The sequence below is a fragment of the Phyllostomus discolor genome, chromosome 5, assembly GCF_004126475.2.
Source record: "Phyllostomus discolor isolate MPI-MPIP mPhyDis1 chromosome 5, mPhyDis1.pri.v3, whole genome shotgun sequence".
Classification (NCBI taxonomy): Eukaryota; Metazoa; Chordata; class Mammalia; order Chiroptera; family Phyllostomidae; genus Phyllostomus; species Phyllostomus discolor.
In genome coordinates this window covers 99,433,517-99,456,784 of record NC_040907.2, presented here as the reverse complement: position 1 = coordinate 99,456,784, position 23,268 = coordinate 99,433,517, and the positions used below count along the sequence as shown (strand labels likewise).

General features: G+C 37.2%; 1 pseudogene; it reads right to left on the bottom strand.

The window, feature by feature from the left end:
- Positions 1-831: 831 nt before the first annotated feature.
- The window catches only part of LOC114496997, a 35,608-nt pseudogene continuing 13,171 nt past the window's right edge, over positions 832-23,268 (bottom strand).

Here is a 23,268-nt window from a genome sequence, read left to right as displayed (position 1 = left end):
ACCTAATTTACGAGATCAGATGAAAGAAGCAACCTGTTTGAGTGTTATCAAGTGGCTTCCTCTCTCTCCCTGCAATGCTGAATGGCATTTAACTCTCATGAACAGAGGGAGAGGAGGCAAAGTAGATAACTGAGAACCGACCATAGAGATGTAGACTCCCCCATCCCAATGTACACTATGGACAGGAAGAATTTTAAACCCAAACTGTGAGCAAATGATTTAATTTCAAGAGCCCCAAATTTCTACTTGTGGTAAATGTCAAAAGTATGCCCTGAAATGAGTTAAGGATGGGAGCATATCAAAAATCTAGGATCTAGGCTACAGTTCACCCACAAAAGGTTCTTATAGTCACTAACCATTCTTGTGCCCAATGTGGGAATTAGAAAAATAAAAAACAAAGCAAACATTGAGCATATGTAAAGGAAAATTTTAAAAAGTAGACATTTACTCTCTTGGTTAAAGGCATACCAACACCTATTTCCTTTGAGTAACAGAGAAACATGTCAAATCCTTTTATCTGACCTGCCTTCAAAAAGAAAGAAGAACATGCACATCACACATTTACAGTGGTTTACTAATAAAGGGGACAGACTAACAGTTTTTTAAAAAAGACAGTGGTTGGAGTGTAACAACACTGACCCAAACTGAAATGGAAGACAGCTTCTCCCTAGAATACTTTAGGGTTTTTCAGAGTCCTTTTCCATAAAAGGAATATACTTGAAACACATCCCAGTTAGTTGAGATGAGATTGCTAAAAATACATACAGAACTAAAAAAAAAAACACAAACCAGCCCAAATGACCAAATTTAATCTTCTCAACTCCTAAACGTTCATGTTTGTTGGCAGTCCTTTTTTCCTAGTGCCTGCTGTATAATTGTAAGGAATTTGCTTTCCTCTGCAAGGAAGGTCAACAGAGAACTCATGTCCCCATTGGCCACGTTGGTGGTGCTCACAGACAGTGCTGGCAATGGGAGGGATGTTCATGGCATCATGAGGTGGAAGGAGCTATGGGAAAGATTCTGAAGGATACTTGGGCTCAGGGCCCCTGACATTAGGCTGGTGCCACATCATTTATGATGGTGTCAAAATCAATCTGCACCCCTTCCAGGTCATGGCTGTTGAAACTATGCTCATTACCTGGTTAGCACTTGGGGAAAGTAATTCAGAGCTGTCGGTGATGGCCCCTTGTAGCAGGCAGTTGGCTTCTGAAATAGAGAATGAACAAGTTTTTATGTCTTGCTGACTGCAGCCAATGGTTTGGTCATAGAACTGACCAGAGTAACTCCACACATTAGAACAGAGTTGATGGGGCTGCACTTGCATCTCCATCTTGATGCCGTTGACCATGCAGGTCTGATGTGTCACTTTGCTGCAGGGTGAGGTTGCCCATTGGCATAGCCTGGTGCCTGCTGTTTCTGTAACCAGCACAGGGCAGGTAGCTCCTGACAGCTGCCAAACTTGACAGCTGGCCCCCAAAGCTGGGGGGCCCTGGCAGGCTGCTCTCTGGCCCTTGATATGCATTGATATGTGAAGTAGTGCTAACATGCCCTGGCATCTGCTACTTTAGGCAGCCTGCCCCCGGGTAGCGCATGCTGTCGATGAATAGCTGATGAGTCAAGTTCCCCTGTTCCACTGGATATTGGATTGGCATGCCATTCACTGTGCTGACAGCTGATTCATTAGGCACCACCAACAGGCCAAAGTCTGGCTGGCTCCCATTCCCTTGCATGGTGGTGCTTCTCAGCTTTGCCACTTGAATCCCAGAAGCACAGGCATTGTTGAGTGAGCCGGGGACCCTGGGCTGCCTGTTGAGGCAGTTCCCATACTGCTGGACTTTATAGGGTTGTTCATGGAAGTCATTTCTCTTGGTGCCAGTCCCACCATTGTGGCCCACCAGGTGCTCTGGCCCACCATAAGTGCTGCACTGCTCCCCAATGGACTGATAGATCCCCGCTGGGCCAGTCCCTTTCCCCAAGGGATTCTGTGGGTGGGAACCCATGTTGTTGTACAACCCAAAGGCTCCAGCTGGCTGAGCTGTGGATCGCTGGCCACATTTCAGCCTAGAGGAGGACAGGTAGGCACTGCTGGAGCTGACCTTGTTTCACTGAATGGGCACATCAGCTTTGCTGGCTTCAGGGCAGGGCTGCTCCAGCTCACCATACTGCTGGTTGGCATGGCTGTCTGGCAATCCAGGTTGGTCAAAGTCACCATGCCCACTCCCCAAGTTGGGCTTGTGGAGCATTTTGCTGTCATCAGAGAGAGCACTCTGAAAGTGCTGTTCATACTCAGCTTGGTTCTGAGAATTTAAGTACCGCACCATGTCATCAGGTAAGAAATCCTCATCAATCAGGTTGGTCAGGTTCATATCAGCCTCCATGGTCTGGGACTCCAGCGTGACATTATCAGTAATTCACGGAGAACAAGGAAGCAAGTGGAAGTGGTGGGACTGGCCACCCTCAGGCAGTGTGTAATTCTGAAGCACTAAGTTACGCTTTTCCAGGGATGGAGGTAAAATGGGGAGGTTGAAGCTATTTAGGCTGTTGAAACGCTGTACCCCGGGGAAGTGAGACGCTCTCTGAGACCATCCTCACTGGGTCACTGGCTCTTTTCACACCATGGCCCAGTGAGTCCTGGGGCAGGAGAGGGCTCGGGCTGTAATTGTGGGCTCTGTCATTGCTACATCTCCATGGTGGGTGGACAGGGACAGGATCTCCATGAACTTTCTACTGTCCCCAAGCAGGGCCATAAGGATGGGTTTGAGAAGTGAGAAAAATATTTGGAATTTGAATATATTATATTGTACAAAAAATTTTGGGGTGCCTTTAAAAAGTACTATTTTTGAATGCTTTTCAGTACTCAAAGGAAAATCATGCTTGATGTTTATTATAACTTCCATTAAAGCATTTTAACAGGAATATGATCACTCAAATTTCAAGGAAAATCACATTTGAATCTCCCAGCTCATTTTTATTTCTTTTGATTTTCAGCATTGAGAAAAGTCAAAAGCATGGATGAATCTCACAAATATAACATTGATCTAAATGAGCCAAACACAGGATATATCACATAATTCTATTTGTGTAAAGCTTAGAACAAGGCAGAACTAGTAATCTGTGGAGTCAGGGTACAGTTGCCATTGTGGGCTAGTGACTGGGAGGAACACAAAGGTGCCTTGTGGTTCTTATAATATTCTGTTTCTTGATCTAGGTGTTGGTTACATGGGTGTGCTATTTTGTGGAAAATTAATTAAGCTGATTACATATACTATGGGTGCTTCTCTCTATCTGAGTACAACACGCTTCAACAAAAAGTTTATTTAAGGCCCTGGACAGATAACTCGGTTAGAGTGTCATCCCCATAAGCCAAGGCTATGATTTCAGTCCCTGGTCAGGACACATACAAGAAGCAATTAATAAATGTGTGGAACAACAAATTGCTGTTTCTCTTTCTGTCTCTCTTACTCTTTTGAAAAAATCAATAAAATAAGTTTACTTAAGACAATCAGTCTGATGTTCTTTGCCTCAAGACAGGTTACTTTTAGCCTATGATTCCTGGTAGAGCCAATCTTCATTTAATTAAAAAAAAAAACCCTGAAATTATAATTATAAACCCACTGAAAGTTTTTCCTGAATTTTAAGATTGGTCTTTCAGAAATGACTAGAGTTTTTGCTAGGCAGTGATCTGAGGAAGCCACTTGCTCCAAATTCCAGCAGGTCTAAGCATCTCACTGCATTTTTCCCCCTAATGCTGAGGGTCAGAGAATTATAGATGTACTGAAGTCAAGGGTATTTTGCATAAAATTCAGAGAACTGAATCTTGATTGTCTAGAAATGCTGCTGTAGTATGGGTATTATTCATTCATATTTCAACAAAAATAAAAAAATGAATCAAATATATATAGCAAGTGGAGGTCAAAATCATTGAGTGTGATTTTACTATGCTAATTTCTTAGCCCCTATCCAACTCCAGGCATTAACATCACCTCAGAAAGAAGATGCTGTCATCTAGGGGGCAATATACTTTATCATTAATTGAGTCCAATCTTCCTTAAAACAAATAGGCAGAGCTGCACAGAGAATGGAAGTTCTGATTTGTCTTGCTAGTGAATAAAACTGGTATTAGCACAAATGGCTATGTAGAACTAAAAATAATTTGGCTTGTCTGTCATTTCAATTTTTTAAAAGAAAGGCATTGAAAATTGTTCTTGAAATACAGCATTTTGTACTCAATGAAAAAGAAGCAGAAAGTCTGAACAGACCAATAACAACAAAAGAAATTGAAGCAGTAATCAAAAAACTCCCAACACACAAAAGCCCGGGACCAGATGGTTTCACAGGAGAATTCTACAAAGCATTTAAGGAAGAGTTAATCCCTATCCTTCACAGGCTATTCCAAAAAATCCAAAAAGATGGGAGTTTCCCAAACTCTTTTTATGAGGCCAACATCATCCTAATTCCAAAACGAGATAAAGACACAACAAAGAAAAAAAACTTCAGGCCAATATCACTGATGAACATTGACGCTAAAATCCTCAACAAAATACTGGCAAACCGCATCCAACAATACATTAAAAAGATCATACACCATGACCAAGTGGGATTCATTCCAGGGATGCAAGGATGGTTCAATATTCGCAAGTCAGTGAATGTAATACATCACATAAACAAAAGCAAAGATAAAAACCACATGATCATATCAATTGATGCAGAAAAAGCATTTGACAAGATACAGCACCCATTCATGATAAAAACACTCAGCAAAGTGGGAATAGAGGGAGCATTCCTCAACACATTAAAGGCCATATATGAGAGACCTAGAGCCAACATCATACTCAATGGGCAAAAATTAAAATCTTTTCCACTAAGATCAGGAACAAGGCAAGGCTGTCCACTTTCACCACTTCTGTTCAATATAGTACTGGAAGTTTTAGCCACAGCAATCAGACAAGAAAAAGAAATAAAAGGCATTCAAATCGGAAAGGAGGAAACAAAACTGTCACTGTTCGCAGATCACATGATAGTATACATAGAAAATCCTATAGACTCTACCAAAAAACTGCTTGACCTAATAAATGAATTTGGCAAAACAGCAGGGTACAAAGTCAATATCCAGAAATCAAAGGCATTTCTGTACACCAACAATGAAACAGCAGAAACAGAGATCAAAGAAAAAATCCCATTTGAAATAGCAAAAAGAAAAATAAAATACCTAGGAATAAACCTAACCAAAGAAGTAAAAGACGTGTATTCAGTAAACTACACAACACTGAAGAAAGAAATCAAGGAAGACACAAACAAATGGAAACGTATACCGTGTTCATGGATTGGAAGAATTAATATCATTAAAATGTCCATACTACCCAAAGCAATTTACACATTCAATGCAATTCCTATTAAAGTACCAATGGCATATTTCACAGATATAGAACAAACACTTCAAAAATTTATATGGAATTATAAATGACCCCGAATAGCTGCTGCAATTTTGAGAAAGAAGAGTAAAGTAGGAGGGGTCACAATACCTGACACTAAACTATACTACAAGACCACTGTAATCAAAACAGCCTGGTACTGGCATAAAAACAGGCACATAGACCAATGGAACAGAACAGAGAGCCCAGAAATAACCCCAAGTCCCTATGGTCAATTAATATTTGACAAAGGAGGCAGCAACATTAAATGGGATAAAAATAGCCTCTTCAACAAATGGTGTTGGGAGAACTGGACAGCCACATGCAAAAAAATGAAACTTGAGCACCAACTTACACCATATACAAAAATAAATTCAAGGTGGATAAAAGACTTAAATATAAAATGTGACACCATTAAAGTTCTACAGGAGAACGTAGGTAGGAAAATCTCAGATATTTCATGAAGAAACTTTTTTACTGATGTGTCCCCTAGAGCAAGGGACATAAAGGAAAGAATAAACAAATGGGACCTCATCAAAATTAAAAGCTTCTGCACAGCTAAAGAAAACAGTATCAAAATTAAAAGAGAACCAACTGTATGGGAAAACATATTTGCCAATGATACCTCAGACAAGGGTTTAATCTCCAAAATATATAAAGAACTTACACGACTGCACTCTAAGACGACAAGAAATCCAATTAAAAAGTGGGCAAAGGACTTGAACAGACACTTCTCCAAGGAGGACATACAGAAAATCCAAAAACACATGAAATGATGTTCAATATTGCTAGCTATCAGAGAGATGCAAATTAAAACGACAATGAGATACCACTTCACACCAGTCAGAATGGCCATCATAAACAAAGCAACAAACAACAAGTGTTGGAGAGGTTGTGGAGAAAAGGGGACCCTAGTGCACTGCTGGTGGGACTGCAGACTGGTACAACCACTATGGAAAGCAGTATGGAACTTCCTCAGAAAACTAAAAATGGATCTGCCTTTTGACCCAGCAATTCCATTGCTGGGACTCTATCCTAAGAATACTAAAACACCAATTCAAAAGAACCTATGCATCCCAATGTTCATAGCAGCACAATTTACAATAGCTAGATGCTGGAAGCAACCAAGATGCCCATCAGTAAATGAATGGATCAAAAAACTATGGTACATTTACACAATGGAATTCTATGCAGCAGAAAGAAAGAAGGAGCTCCTACCCTTTGCAACAGCGTGGATGGAGCTGGAAAACATTATGCTTAGCGAAACAATCCAGGCAGTGAAAGACAAATACCATATGATCTCACCTTTAACAGGAACCTAAATAACAAAACAAAGAAGCAAGCAAAATATAACCAAAGACACTGAAATAGAGGACAGGCTCACGGTGACGGGAGGGGAGAGAAGAGGGAATTTAAGGGGTCAGTGGGAAGGGCTCACAGGAACAAACTTAAAGGGCACATGGCCATAAACTAAGGGGAGGGTGGTAATGGGAGGGAAGTGGGGAGGGTGGGAGGGGGCAAAGGATTGGGATTAAAAAGGAGAAAACTGTATTTGAACAATGATTAAAAGATAATAATAAAAAAAAGAAATACAGCATTTTGTATTATTACACAGTGCATATATTTTAACAGATTTGAAAATACTTAGTATATATCCTGGAAGCTGTTGTCACAGTAGACCACTACACATTTAAAAAATCTGTCCATCATTTAGTGGTTGCTATAACAACAGCCTAGTTCCAACTGGAGAGAACTAGGATTACTTGTGCTGGCTCATAAGGAACTATAAGCTTGCTTTCCTCCATGTGCAGCTATAAACTGCCATATAGTGTGTGTGTGTGTGTGTGTGTGTGTGTAGGGATGGGTGGATAACATCATACCAGAAAATAAGTTTCTGGTGGCTGTGAATGAAGGACACATCTATTTTGCTGTTTCTTGTTTATTTACTTATAAATGATGTAATGATGCCTTCCCAGGTAGACATCTTATAATTACTTCTGATGCTTTGGTTTTTTATCAGAAAGCAATTTTGTTTAAAGGGCAATTTTGCATAATTTAAATATAATTTTCTCTCTTTGTTTGCTGCTAGAAATCTTGTTACCATCTGGTGTCATGGCCATTTATGGCTGTAGGGGGTGTGTGATGCTATTAATGGAAGTGCCTGCTAATGCTCTCCAGATAGGAGTGTGGATGGTGGTCAGGAAGAGGTTCTCCATGATCATCTGATCCCAGCCTGCTATTGTCACATGTTTCAACATGTGGATTTAATTCTGAGTGGGAACACTAGAAGCATGGCTATCCAGCATCCTACATAGGAGAGCAGGGTCATGCACTTGAATTAACTCAGGGGGTATTGCAAGTTTCTCCTTTAGATCTACATAACTTTCTGCCTTTAAGTGTATTAATTTTGAAATATTCATAAAAAGCAAAACACTAAAAGTGTGTTTTTTTTGTATGATGAATCTGTGGGTTGTGATATTTTTCTTTTTTCCTTTTCAATTTTCTACAACCATAGTATTTTCATTTAATAACTTTATAATTATATCTAATTACTTAAATTACCCTATTTTTTGGGTCTTCATCTTGAATTGATTTCAAATGCACAGAAATTTGACAAGTAGAACAAAGAATTCCTGAATTTGTTCATCAAATGTCATCAAATGTTAATACTTTATATAACTACAGAATAATTATAGAAAGCTAATTTTAAAATTGGAATTCAGCAGTAAGGAAGAGATTTTCCTCTTTATCTATCTATCATCTATCTATATATCATCTATCTATTTATTATCTATCTATGATGCATCTTTATATCAAAATGAATTCATGAATGTTTTTCAGTCTATGAAATACAATCCACTTCTATAATTATTTTATTGCTCAATTTGCCCAGATGTGGCAGTTGGGAGCCCTTTCAAGATGCCTCCTAAGTTCTTTGCCACAATAGCATCCTCTTTGATCACAGCCTTACCCCCCAGCATCTGGAGCTTATTTATAGCTTGTCAGGGAAGGCAGTGTAGAAAAGGCAGCTTTTTATCTGAGCTGTGGAAAGGGCTAGGATTAGGACTAGCAAAAACAAAATGAGAATGGACAGTGGGCAATGCACTATGTCCATATGTAATGTTTATGGGGTTAAGAACAAAAACAAAACAAAACAAAACAAAACAAAAAACCCCAATCGTGTGCAAAGTAAAAATTTAAGAAAAAGATGTTTAAAGTTCATCTCCACTTTCCCCTGCCTCAGTGCTATAATTCAATCACTACTTCTGAAAATCCCTGGCTTCTTTTATTGGACACTAGTAATTGAAAAACAAAATCAGAGTGCTGAGTGAATTATAGTTTATTTTTTATCTTGAAGAAAATTTTATTAGTTCACCATTTTCTTTTGCTGTTAATATAAGTTATGCTTTAAACTAGAATTTTATCTACAAACTATATTTCTAATACAAAGTATCCTATTTTTGAAATAAAGTTTTTCCTTTCTGATTACAAAGGTAATATACATGTACTGTGGAAAAAAATTAAATAGAGAAAGGTGGATAATGTTTGGGTCAAGTGTCAGTTAATCCTTATCAGCTTGTATATAAACTAACTAAGCTTTGGCAGGAAGGTTCAGAGATCTATTCATTTTCCTGTCATTTGGGACAGCTTTAATTATGTCTCTTTACAACTTTGAGTTGAAAAAAGATTGAGAAGATGATTTTTTTTATCATCTGTAGACTCTGGGAGCTGGGAATGGCTATTTAATGGGATGTGTACAGTGATACAGCTGTGAAGCAAAAAAGGAGTCTTGGACTATAGACATTCAAAAGATTTGGATCCAAGATGTAGGAGGAGTAAGTGGAAGCTATACTAACCTCCTCCTCCCAGGACCAATATGGAATTACAACTAAATCATAGAGAAATCATCTAGAATAACCAACTAAACACTAGCTGGAGAGAAGCCTTACAACCAAGGGCAGACAGAACAAACCACTTCACCACCACATGACTGGTAGGGAATGTAGAGGAGACATGAGAGAGGGCTGGCTGGATTGGCAGAAGCTGAAGTGCTGGAGTGATATTTCAGTGGCTGGGGGTTCCCCTTGAGAAGTGTGGGGTATAAACCCCCAGCTGGGTTCCCCAGCTTATAGCTTCAGAGCCAGAAAGAACCCAAATACCATCTAGCTATGAAAAGCAGTAGAGATTCTGTCCTCTGGAGATGCAGAGAGCCTATTAAAAGGTCAAAACACAAAATTTCATTTGCAGCTACTTACTCTGGGTGCCAGCAAAGGGAGGGCAGAGTGGATTAGAGACACTTGAGGAGTGTGTTGTTGGTGTCTCTGGGAAGAGAACTGAAGGAATAGCCACCAGGATCCATGTACTGTGTCATTTCTCATACTGCAGGGACCATTACTCTCTCACTGAGTACTCTGCTCTGAATTATATCAGCCTGAGGGGAAGTAATACCCCCACCTACAGGGATTACTCTGTTCCACCCTGTGGTGCTTAAACCAGGCTGTAGATCACAACTTGAACAACATTGCTTCAACAGCTGATTAGTATTAACAGCTAAGGCAGAAAGTACAAAGCAGTCAAAATGAGAAGACAAAGAAACAGACCTCAATTGAAAGAACAAGTGAGATTTTCAGAAGAACTAAATGAAATATAATGGAGGCAAGCAATTTATTAAAAAGAGAGTTTAGAGCAGGGGTGTCAAACTCATTTTTACCAGGGGGCCACATCAGCCTTGCAGTTGCCTTCAAAGGGCCAAAATGATTTTAGGACTGTATAACTGTAACTATTCCTTCACTGTTAAGGAGTTGAAATTACATTCGGCCCTTTGAAGGCAACCACGAGCATGATGTGGTCCCTGGTGAAAATGAGTTTGAAACCTCTGGTTTAGAGTAATGATTATAAGGGGAATGTCAGGGGAAAAGGGTAAGGGTTTACAGGAATAAGTATAAAGGACACATTGATAAAAACTAGGGGGGGTGGAAATGGGAGGGAGGAGAGGAGAGCTGGGTGGGTGGGTTGGGATGGGAGTAAAGGATAGAAAATTGTACTGCAACAAAAATTAAAATAAAATTTTAAAAAAGAGGTTTACAGAGAAAAAAACAAAACCCCCAAAATAGAGTAATGACTATAGGGATACTAACATCATGAAAAATCACATAGAAACAATAAAAAAGGACCAGTATTCCAGGATATTGCAAAAATAAAGAATGCAATATCTGAAATAAATAATACACTGGAAGAAATAAACAGTAGGTTAGATGAAGCAGAGGATAGAACCAGTGTTTTGAAAGATAAGGTAGAAAAAAAAAACACCCAGGTAGAGTGGCAAAAGGAAAAAAGAAATTTTAAAAATGAGTACTTAAGAAACATTTTGGACAACAAGAAACATAACAACAGCTACATCATAGAAATATCAGAAGAAGAAAAGAGTGAGCAAGAGAATGAGAATGGATTTGGAGAAGTAATGATAGAAACCTTCCTTAATCTGGTGAAGGAAAAAGACACACAAGTCTGGGAAGCTCAGAGAGTCACAAACAAGTTGGACCCAAAGAAGCCTACAGAGGGACACAGGGATCATAATTAAAATGACAAGGCTTAAAGACAAGGAGAGAATCGTAAAAACTGCAAGAGAAAGGCAGGGAGTTACCTACAAGAGAGCTCCAGTTAGACTGGCATCTGATTACTCAACAGGAGCATTTCAGGCCAGAAAGGAATGGCCTGAAATATTCAAGGTGATGTTAACCAAGGACCTACAACCAAGGCTACTTTACCCAGCAAGGCTACCATTTAAAATCAAATGAGAAATAAGGATCTCCCCAGATAAGAAAAAGCTAAAGAAGTGTGTTAGCATCACACCAGTACTACAACAGATGTTAAAGGGCTTGCTTGAAGCAGAAGAAGAAGGGGAAGAAGAAGAAGGGGCGGGGGAGGAGGAGGAAGAGAACAGTCTAACAATTAAATGGCACTACATATGTATTTATCAGTAGTTACCTAAAATGTAAATGGCTTAAATGCTCCAACCAAAAGACAGAGGGTAGCCGAATGGATAAGAAAACACCCATATAAATGCTGCCTCTAGGAGACCCATCTCAGATCAAAAGATTACACAGACTAAAAGTAAAGGGTTGAAAAAATGTGTTTCATGCAAATGGAAAAGAAAAAAAAGGTGAGTTAGCAGTACTTATATAAAAAATAAACTTTAAAACCAAGACTGCAGTAAGAGACAAAGAAGGACACTACATAATACTAAAGGGAAAAATCCAACAAGAGGATATAACCCTAGTAAACATTTATGTACCCAACACAAGAATATCTAAATATGTAAAGCAAATCTTGATGAACATAAAGGGAGAGACCAACAGAAATATAGTTGTAGTTGGGGATTTTAACACCCCATTTATGTTGGGGACCACTCTGTGTGGTTTTGGAGAGCAAGCCCTGAAAGGGCTAGTAAGTCTCCCTGGAAAACTAGGTAATGTAGGTGGCAGGCATGACCTGACTCTAACACTAAGGGTTTCCATGGGAATCAGGCTTGAATTGTATATTTTATCCTTGAAGCTTGCTCTGTCTAGCATAGCCCTGTTGATATAAACCAGATATTTAAGTTCAAGGCATAAACAGTAAACTCCTTATCTTATGAAACATGTCTTAAGACCATCTGGCATCAGCATGACAGACCCTGACTATGACAACTGTCTGTGTTCCTTTAATTGGTATTTATAGATAATACCTGTTTTTGTATGACTATAGACTTTTGACATGGATTGATGAGCTATGCATGTATGCTGTATACCCCTACACATACCATTCCCAATACAAGCCATTTGGGAGAAGGGCTCAGAGTATTCCTCACTAGGGGGAATCACCACCCCCTTTCCCACCAGAAGAACAGGATTATGTCTGGGACAACTCATTTAAGGAGACGGTGGTCTTAAACAACAAACGAAATCAGATAGATTTAATTGATATTTTTAGAACATTTCACCTCAAAGTAGAAGAATATACATACTTTTCAAGTGCATATGGAATTATTTCTAGAATAGACCACATGTTAAGACACACAAAAAAACTCTCAATAAATTTAAGAAGACTGAAATATCAAACAGCTTCTCTGACCACAATACTATGAAAGTAGAAATCAATAACAAGAACACTGAAAATCATTCAAAGACATGGAAGCTAAATAACATGTTATTAAACAATGAATGGTTTAATAATGAGATCAAAGATGAAATCAAAAGATACCTTGAAACAAATGAAAATGAGGACACAACAACCCAAAATTTGTGGGACACAGAAATCAATCTTAAGATGGAAATTCATAGAATTACAGTTAAAAAAAAACAAATAAAGCTCAAATAAACAATCTACTTCACACTTAAAGGAACTTGAAAAAGAACAACAAAGCCAAAAGAGTAGAAGGAATGAAATAATAAAGATTAAAGCAGAAATAAATGAACCATAGTTTAAAAAGTGATACAAAAGATCAATGAATCCAAGACTGGTTCTTTGAAAAGATAAACAAGATTGACAAACCTTTAACCAGACTCACCAAGGGAAAAAAAGAAGTGACACAAATCAACAAAATCAGAAATGAAAGAGGAGAAGTAACACAGGACACCAAGGAAATACAAAAGATTATAAGAAAATATTATGAACAACCTATGCCAACAAACTGGGCAACCTGGATGAAATGGATAAATTCCTAGAAGCATACAATCTTCCAATACTAAATCAGGAAGAATAAGAGAATCTGAGTAGACAGATTATACCTAATGAAATTGAAGAAGTAATAAAAAAAATCCCAAAAAACAAAGCCCTGGACCAGATAACTTCACAGGTGAATTTTTCCAAATATTTCAAAAAGAACTAGCACTCCTCCTCAAACGATTTCATAAAATTCAAGAGGAGGGAAGGCTCCCGAACTCATTTTACAAGGCCAGCATTATCCTAATTCCAAAACCAGATAAAGGCACTACAAAGAAAGAAAATTATAGGCCAATATCCCTGATGAATATAAACACTAAAAACCTCAACAAAATATCAGCAAACCAAATACAGCAATGCATCAAAAAGATCATACACCATGATCAAGTTGGATTTATTACAGGAATGCAAGGTTGGAACAAAATTTACAAATCAATAAATGTGATTCACCACATAAACAAAGCAAAGGATAAAAACCACATGATCCTATCAATAGATGCAGAAAAAGCTTTTGATAAAATCCAGCACCCATTTATAATAAAAATTCAGCAAAAATGGGAGTGGTGGAACATAGCTGAACATAATAAAGGACATATATGACAAACTCACTGCCAGCATCATATTCAATGGGCAAAAACTACAAGTGTTCCCCTTAAGATTAGGAACAAGACAGAGATGTTTGCTTTCACTTCTGTTAATCAACATAGTACTGGAATTCTTCTTGTCTGATTGCCACGGACAAGAAGTAATAAAAGGCATCTATATTGGAAGGAAGAAGTAAAATTGTCTTCATTTGCAGATGACATGATACTGTACATTAGAACCCCAAAGATTCCACCAAGAAACTACTAGACCTGATAAATAGATTCAGCAAAGTAGCAGGATACAAAATTAATATATAGGAATCAGTTGCATTTTTCTATGCCATTAACATATTAACAGAAAGAGAGATTAAGAAAACAACCCCAAATATTTTAAAAAGAATAAAATACCTAAGAATAAACCTAACCAAGGATGTAAAAGACCTGTACTCAGAAAATTATACGACATTGAAGAAAGAAACTGAAGAAGATAAAATAAATGGAAACACGTGAAGTGTTTACGGATAGGAAGAATTAACACCATTAAAATGTCGATACTACCCAAAGCAATCTATAGATTCAATGTAATTCCTATCAAGATTCCAATCATTCATTTCACAGAACTAGAACAAATATTTAAAAAGTTTATATGGAACCACAAATGGCCCTGCATAGCAACAGCAATTTTGAAAAAGAAGAAGAAGGTTGGTGGAATTACACTACTAATATCACACTATGCTACAAGTACATAGTAATCAAAAGAGCATGGTACTGGCATAAAATCAGACATATAAGTCAATGTAACAGAATAGAGAAACCAGAAATAAACCCACACTTTTATAGCCAATTGATATCTGTCAGAGAAAGCAAGCACCTACAATAGACTAAAGATAGTTTATTCAATAAATGGTGTTGGGAAAATTGAACAGGTATGTGCAGAAGAATGAAACTAGACCACCTCCTTACACCACATGCAAGCATAAATTCAAAATGAATCAAAGACTTAAATGTTAGACCCAAAACCATAAAAATCCTGGAAGAAAACAGAGGCAGCCAAATTTCAGACATTGCTCAGATATATATATATTTTTTTTATCAGACGTATCTCCCCAGGCAAGGGAAACAAAAGAAAAACAAATGGAACTTCATCAAACTAAAAAGTTTTTACACAACAAAGAAAATTGCCAACAAAATAAAAAGACAACCCACAGAATTAGAGAACATATTCACCAATACATCTGTTAAGGGGTTAATATACAAAATTTATAAAGTACTTACAAGACTCAACACCAAGAATGCAAATATCCCAATTAAAAAATGTGTGAAGGACCTGAATAGACATGTCTCCAGGAAGGACATACAGATGACCAATAAACATATGAAAAGATCATCACAGAAATTTAAATTAAAACTATAATGAGGGCCCTGGCTGGCATAGCTCAGTGGATTGAGCTCAGGCTGCAAACCAAAGCATCGCAGGTTTGATTCCCAGTTAGACAACATGCCTGGATTGCAGGCCATGGCGCCCAGCAACCGCACATTGATGTTTCTCTCTCTCTTTCTCTTTCTCCCTCCCTTCCCTCTCTAAAAATAAATAAATAAATAAAATCTTAAAAAAAAAAGAAAATCAGAAAACAAAATTGAGATTATAGAAGAAATACCTTTAAAAAACTACAATGAGATACCATCTCAAACCTGTCAGAATGGCTATTATTGATAAAGCACCAAGCAACAAGTGCTGGCAAAGATGTGAAGAAAGGGGAACTCTTTTGCACTATTGGTGGAAATGCAGATTGGTTCAGCCACTGTGAAAGCAGTATGGAGATACCTCAGACAATTAAAAGTGGATCTTCCTTTTGACCCAGTGATCCCACTTCTGGGAATATAACTGAAGGAACCCAAAACATTAATTTGAAAGAGCATATGCATTCTTATGTTCCTTTAAGCATTGTTTACAATCATGAAAATATGGAAGCAGCCCAAGTATCCATCAATAGATGAGTGGATAAAAAATCTTTAGGGCATTTACAAAATGGAATTCTACTGGGCCATTACAACAAGGAAAATTTCACCCTTTGCAACAGTGTGGATGTACCTGGAGAACATTATGCTAAATGAAATAAGCCAGTCAGAGAAAGACAAATACCATATGATTTCACTCATATGTGGAATCTAATGAACAAACTGAACTAACAAGCAAAATAGAGACAGACTCTTAGATGAAGAGCAGGTGACAGCAAGTCAGGGATGGTAGTCAAGGGTTGGAGGGAATGAGCAAAAAAGGAAAAAGAACTCATGGACATGAACAACAGTCTGGCGATTGCTGGGGAGAAGGGAGTATAACAGGACTAAATGGTAATGAAAAAATACAATAATGATTAAATAAAAAAAATAGATAAAGGTAAAATAAGGAAGTACAACAACTTAGTTCTAATTTCCAAGTGTTATTCATAGTTAACACTTTAAATATTTATCTTGTTTCTTTAGATTATTATATATTTTCATAAATAAAAAGCATTGCTGTACATAATGCTGTTATATACTTATACAAATTTAACAGCATTTTTAAACATTTACCATGTTACTACAAATTCTCCTAAAATGTTCTTTTTTAAATGTATAATATTGCATTGTATGGACTCTTTCTTGGAAATTTATGATGTTTTACGGGTTTTAGTACACCAACAAATACTGTTATGCATGAATCTTTGACTCATCTGTTTATTGCAGACAACACTTTAAAATAAAAGCACATTTATTTCCTTATTTTCCATAAACTGGGTTTTATAAGTATTATGGTTAAATAACATAATACTGACAGTGTGAGATTGGTGACTGACAGTGTGAGAAGTAGAAGCTGATCTGGAGATTCCAAAAACTACTGTGTCCAATTTGGACAGAGGATCTTGGCATCAAATGTATCATGGCAAAATTTGTTCCATTTGTTAACAGAGCAGAAGGAATATCATTCTACAGTTGCTAATCAATTGATTCAAACCACTACCTACCAATAAACCAGATTTACTCAAGGTCATAACTAGAATGAATGGTGGGTCTATGGCTATTATTTGGAAGTGAAGGCCTAGTTGTCCTAGTGGAAGTCTCCTGGTTCTCCCATCCCAAGGAAGGTACAGCAAAGTCACAGCAAGACAAGACCATTTTGACTGTGTTTTTTGATTGGAAGGTGTTGCCCATCACAAGTACACCCCTCCAGGCCAAGCAATTAATAAGGAGCACTACCTCAATGTTCTTCGTGGGTTGAGAGATGCAATACCAGGAAAATGGCTGCAGCTATGGGCAACTGGGGAAGGGCAGCTTCATCATGACAATACATCTGCTCATGCAGAGTGTTTTGGTGAAACATCAAATCACTCATGTGACTCAACGCGCCCCCCCCCCCCACCGCCCCGCCCTGCCAGCCCATTTGGTGCCCTGTGACTTTTGGCTTTTCCCAAAACTAAAATCACCTTTGAAAGGTAAGAGATTTGAGACCATCAGTGAAATTCAGGAAAATATGATGGGGTAGCTAATAGCTATTTCAACAAATTATTTTGCAGGGTGTTTTGAACAGTGGAAGAGACCCTGAAAGAATTGTGTGAAGTCCCAAGGTGCTTACTTTGAAGGGGGCTGAGGCATCATTGTCTTGTGTATAATGTTTCTTGTTTCTTCTTCAATCAATGTCTCTATTTTTTATATTACATGGTTGGATACATTCTGGACAGACTCCATACAAATGGGTCTGGCTGATAGTACCCATGCTTGAAACTACATTATACAATTTAACATTTAAACTTTATGAACTTTACATACTATGGAAATTTTAAAGAAAAAGAGTGGTATATAAATTGCATATTCCTGGATGGTTCCCAGGAGGCAGTTGAATGTATGTCATTTCTGTGGGACAGCTCATCTTTACTAGGGAAATACTTATATCATCACAGTATGTATTAAGCAGAAAAGGAGTCAGGAAGAAGATTTTATGACAGGGAAAGAGCAAGAGTTTCTCACATGATTTTGCTGGTAAAATCTTTTTTCTACAATCTCTAAATACTCTTACTTTTATCTGAAGAGCTTTTTCTGAACATGGCTAAGCCAGAACCAAATGTCAAATTCTGAGCCTAAGACAAACTTTTCTTTATTTTTCTAACAGTGAAAAATCAATAAGAAAAACTTGGATTATTAAGAGACTACATATCATGTATTGTCATAAAATTTTGCAATGTGATTGCTTATGTAGATGCTATCAAGAGTATATCTCAGTCAATTTGTATGGTAAGTTAATAGTCACTTTGTTCCCATATTATTGGGAGGAAAACATCTAAAATATTTTAAGTGACATTATTAATGTTGTGTAAAAATTGACACATGAAATTGATAATAGCCTGTGAAACTCAGTGATCATGCACCTAAATATATTCACTGGACAAATATTGCTGAGGCAAAAATGAATGCAGGCCAAGAGATAGAAGTCCTGTGTCACACTAGAGTGCTCTCATTTTCCCACCTTACCCCCAAAATGGGTCTCAGCCTTGTCTTCATATAGTCATATGGTGAATTGGTGAAGACACCATCTTTTCCTACACTCATGATAAAGTCAAAACTCACTTGGCATGAAGAACCTCAAAAAACTGAAAATGCCACTTAATTCTCAGAGCTTGGAATTCTGTTTCTTTGTGTCCAAGGTGGGGCAACTTCTGAAGTTGATGAAGCCCCTTGAAAACATATACATTTTTTTTTCATTTTTTATTTTATTGTTGTTCAAGTACAGTTGCTTGCCTTTTCCTCCTCACCTCTCCCTTACAACCCAACCAACCCCACCTCCCTCCACTGATTCAACCCCCCTTGGTTTTTTCCATGTGTCCTTTATAGTTGTTCCTGAAACCCCTTCACACTTCCCCATTTTATCCTTTCCCATCTCCCCTCTGATTACTATCTATATGTTCTTAATTTCAATGTCCCTGGTTATATTTTGCTTGTTTATTTGTTTTGTTGATTAGGTTCCAATTAAAGGTGAGATCATATGGCATTTGTCTTTTACTGCCTAGCTTATTTCACTTAACATAATGCTTTCCAGTTTCATCCATGCTATTTCAAAGGGTAGGAGCTCCTTCTTTATTTCTGGGGTGTAGTATTCCATTGTGTAAATGGACCATAGTTTTCTGATATATTCATTTACTGATGGGCACTTAGGTTGCTTCCAGCACTTGGCTATTGTAAATTTTGCTGCTATAAACATTGGGGTGCATAGGTTCTTTTGGATTGGTGTTTCAGGGTTCTTAGGACATAATCCTAGAAGTGTAATTGCCAGGTCAAAAGGCAGTTCCATTTTTAGTTTTCTGAGGAAATTTTATACTGTTTTCCATAGTGGCTGCATCAGTCTGCAATCCCAGCAACAGTGCTCTAGGGTTCCCTTTTCTCCACATCCTTTCCAAAGCTTGTTGCTTTGTTTATGATGGCCATTCTGACCAGTGTGAAGTGGTATCTCATTGTGGTTTTAATTTGCATCTCTCTGGTGGCTAACAATGCTGAGCATCCTTTCATATATCTCTGGGTTCTCTGTATGTCCTCCTTGGAGAAGTGTCTGTTCAAGTCCTTTGCCCATTTTTTAATTGGGTTGTTTGTCTTCCTAGAGTAGAGTTATGTGAGTTCTTTATACATATTTTGGAGATTAAACCCTTACCTGAGGTGTCAATGGCAAATATGTTTTTCTATACAGTTGGTTCTCTTCATTTTAATGCTGTTTTATTTAGCCATGCAGAAGCTTTTTATTTTGGTGAAGTCCCATGAGTTTATTCTTTCCTTTATGTCCCTTGATTTATAGGACATATCAATGAAGATGTTGTTGTGCAAAGTATCTGAAATTTTCATTCCTGTGTTCTCTGGGACTTTTATGGTGTCACAACTTATATTTAAGCCTTTTATTTGCCTTGAATTTATTTTTGTGTATGGTGTAAGTTGAAGGTGGAATTTCATTTTTTTTTTGCATGCAGTTGTCCAGCTCTCCCAACACCATTTGGTGAAGAGGCTATTTTTACTCCATTTTATGCTTCTTCCCCCTTTGTCAAATATTAATTGACCATAGAGACTTGGGTTTATTTCTGGGCTCTCTCTATTCTATTCCATTGGTCTATTTGTCTGTTCTTATGCCAGTACCAGGCTGTTTTAATTTTAGTGGCCTTGTAAAACAGTTTTATATCAGGTGTTGTGATCCCTTCTACTTTCTCAAAATTGCTGCAGCTATTCAGGGTTGTTTATGGTTCCATATAAATTTTTGAAATGTTTGTTCTATGTCTGTGAAATATGCCATTGGTACTTTAATAGGGATTGAATTGAATCTATAAATTGTTTTGGGTAAGAACATTTTGATGATGTTAATTCTTTCAATCCATGAAGATGGTATATGCTTCCATTTGTTTGTGTCTTCCTTAATTTCTTTCTTGAGTGTTGTGTAGTTTTGTGAGTGCATGTCTTTTACCTCCTTTGTAAGGTATATTCCTAGGTATTTTATTTTTCTTGTTGCTATATCATATGGGATTTTTTTCCTGATTTCTATTTATGATATTTCATTGTTGGTATACAAAAATGCCTTTGATTTCTGAATATTACTTTGTATCCCCCTATCTTGCCAAATTAATTTATTAGGTTGAGCAGTTTTTTGGTGGTGTCTATAGGATTTTCTATGTACGCTATAATGTCATCTACAACAGTCACAATTTTGCTTCCTCCTTTCCAATTTGGATGCCTTTTATTTCTTTTTCTTGTCTGATTGCTGTGGCTAGGACTTCTAATACTATGTTGAATTGAAGTGGTGAAAGTGGACAATCTTTTCCTGTTCCTGATCTTAGTGGGAAAAAGCTTAGTTTTTGCCCATTGAGCATGATGTTTGCAGTAGGTTTCTTGTGTATGGCCCTCATTATGTTGAGGAATGTTCCTTTTTTTCCATTTTGCTGAATGTTTTAATCATAAATGGGTGCCAAACCTTATGAAATGCTTTTCTGCATCTATTGATATGATCATGTGACTTTTGTGTTTACTTTTGTTTATATGATATGTTATGTTTATCTGCAAATGCTGTGCCACCCTTGAATCCCTGGGATGTAGCCTACTTGATTAAGGCATATGAACCTCTTCATGTGTTGCTGGATGCAGTTTGAAAATATTTTGTTGAGGATTTTAGTGTCTATGTTCATTAGTGATATTGGCCTATAGTTTTCTTTCTTTGTTATGTCTTTATCTGGTTTTGGGATTAGGATGATGCTGGCTTTATAAAAAGAGTTTAGGAGTCTTCCATTTTCTTGGATTTTTTGGAATAGTCTGTGAAGGATATTGCTTAGCTCTTCCTTAATTTCTTTGTAGAATTTTTGTACAAAACTATACAGTCTAGGACTTTTGTGTCAGGAGTTTTTTTATTTCTGCTTCAATTTTGTTAGCTGTTATTGGTTTGTTTAGGATTTCTGCTTCTTCTTCATTCAGTTTCAGAAGATGGTTTTTCTGGAAATTTATCCATTTTACTTAGGTTTTCAAATTTCTTGGCATATAGTTCTTTACAGTAATCACTTACAATCTTTTGTATTCCTGTGGTATCAGTTGTAATTTCTCATCTTTCATTTCTGACTGTTTATTTGGGTCCTCTCTCCTTTTTTCTTGATCAATATGCTTAAAGTCTTGTTGATTTTGTTTATCTTTTCAAAGAACCAGCTCATGGATTCATTGATCATTAGAGTTGTTCTTTTGGTCTCTGTGTCATTTAATTCTGCTATGATCTTTGTTATTTCCTTACTTGTAATTGCTCTGGGATGTCTTTGTTATTGTTCCTACAGATCTTGCAGGTGTAGGGTTAGGTGGTTTACTTGAAATGTATTTATCTTTTTTAGGTAGACCTGTATCTCTATGAACTTCCCTCTCAGGACTGCCTTCGATGTGTCCCATAAGTTTTGTATTATTGTGAGTTCATTTTCATTTGTTTCCAGAAACCTTTTGATTTCTTCCTTGATCTTATTCTTGACCATTTATTGTTTAATAGCATGTTATTCAATTTCCATGTATTTGGGTGGTTTTTTTTTTTTCCTTGAGGTTGGTTTCTAGTTTCAGTCCCTTGTGGTCAGAGAAAATGCACAATATGATTTCAACTTTCTTGAATTTGTCGAGGCTTCTTTTGTGTCCTGTCACGTGGTTGTCTTTGAAAATATTCCACGTGCATTTGAAAAGAATGTATATTTTGCTTCTTTGGGATGATAGGTCTATGTCAGTTATGAGAGTCTATATCAATTATGTCCATTTGATTTGGGACATTGTTTAATGCAGCAATATCTTTGTTGATATTTTGTTTGGAAGATCTATCCATTTTTGATAGAGAGGTGTTAAAATCCTCTACTATATTTGTGTTGTTGTCATTGTTTTTCTTGAAGTCCTCCAAGATTTCTTTATGTATTTGGGTGCTCTTATGTTGGGTGCATATATATTTATAATGTTTATGTCCTGTAGATGGATTCTTCCCTTGAGTATTATGAAGTGACCTTCTGGGTCTCTTTTTATGGCCATTGTTTTGAAGTCTATTTTGTCTGATATGAGTATTGCTATCTCGGCTTTTCTTCCCTGTTCATTTGCCTGAAATATTTTTTTCCAACCCTTCGCTTTCAGTATGTGTAGGTCTTTTGTTCTGAGGTTGGTCTCTTGTAGGCAGCATATGTGTGGGTCATGTTTTCTTATCCATTCAGCTACTCTATGTCTTTTGATTGGAGCATTTAATCCATTTACATTTAAGGTTATTATTGATAGGTATTTGTTCATTTCTAACCCTTTGTACCTGTGTTCCTTTATTTTTCACTCCTTTCCTTTCTTGTCTTACAGTAGTCCCTTTAGTAAATCTTGTAGGGCTTATTTGGTGGAGATGTGTTTTTCCAGCCTTCTTTGTCTGGGAAACTCCTTATTTCACCTTCCATTTTAATTGAGGGCCTCACTTGGTAGAGTAGTCTGATTTTAGTCCTTTGCTTTTCATTACTTGGAATATTTTTTGCCATCCTCTCTTGGCCTGAAGTATGTCTGTTGAGAAATCAGCTTGTAGCCTTATTGGAGCCCCTGTGTATGTTACTTCTTTTTTCTCCCTTGCTGCTTTTAAGATTTGCTATTTGTCTTTAATACTTGGCCTTGTAATTATGATATATGCCTTGGAATTGACCTCTTTGGGTTTATCTTGATTGGGACTCTGTGCCTCCTGAACTTGCATGTTTTTTTTCCTCCTCCAGGTTCAGAAAGTTTTGCCATTATTTTTCCACAATGGGTTTCTATTCCTTCTTTTTTTTCTTCTCCTTCATGTATTCCTATGATTTGAATGTTATTGAGTTTCATGTTATCTTGCTTTCCCTGAAGCTAGCTTCATATTTTTTTTTCCATGCAACTTTTGTACCTGGGCATTTCTTTCAACCTTATCTTCCAGCTCACTAATTCAACCTCTGCTTCATCTAGTCTGCTTGTAATTACTTGTAGTGTGTTTTTTATTTCCAAAATTTTATTGTTCATTTCTCCCTGGTTTTTGTTTATAATTTTTATTTCCTTTTTGATACTGTTGTAGT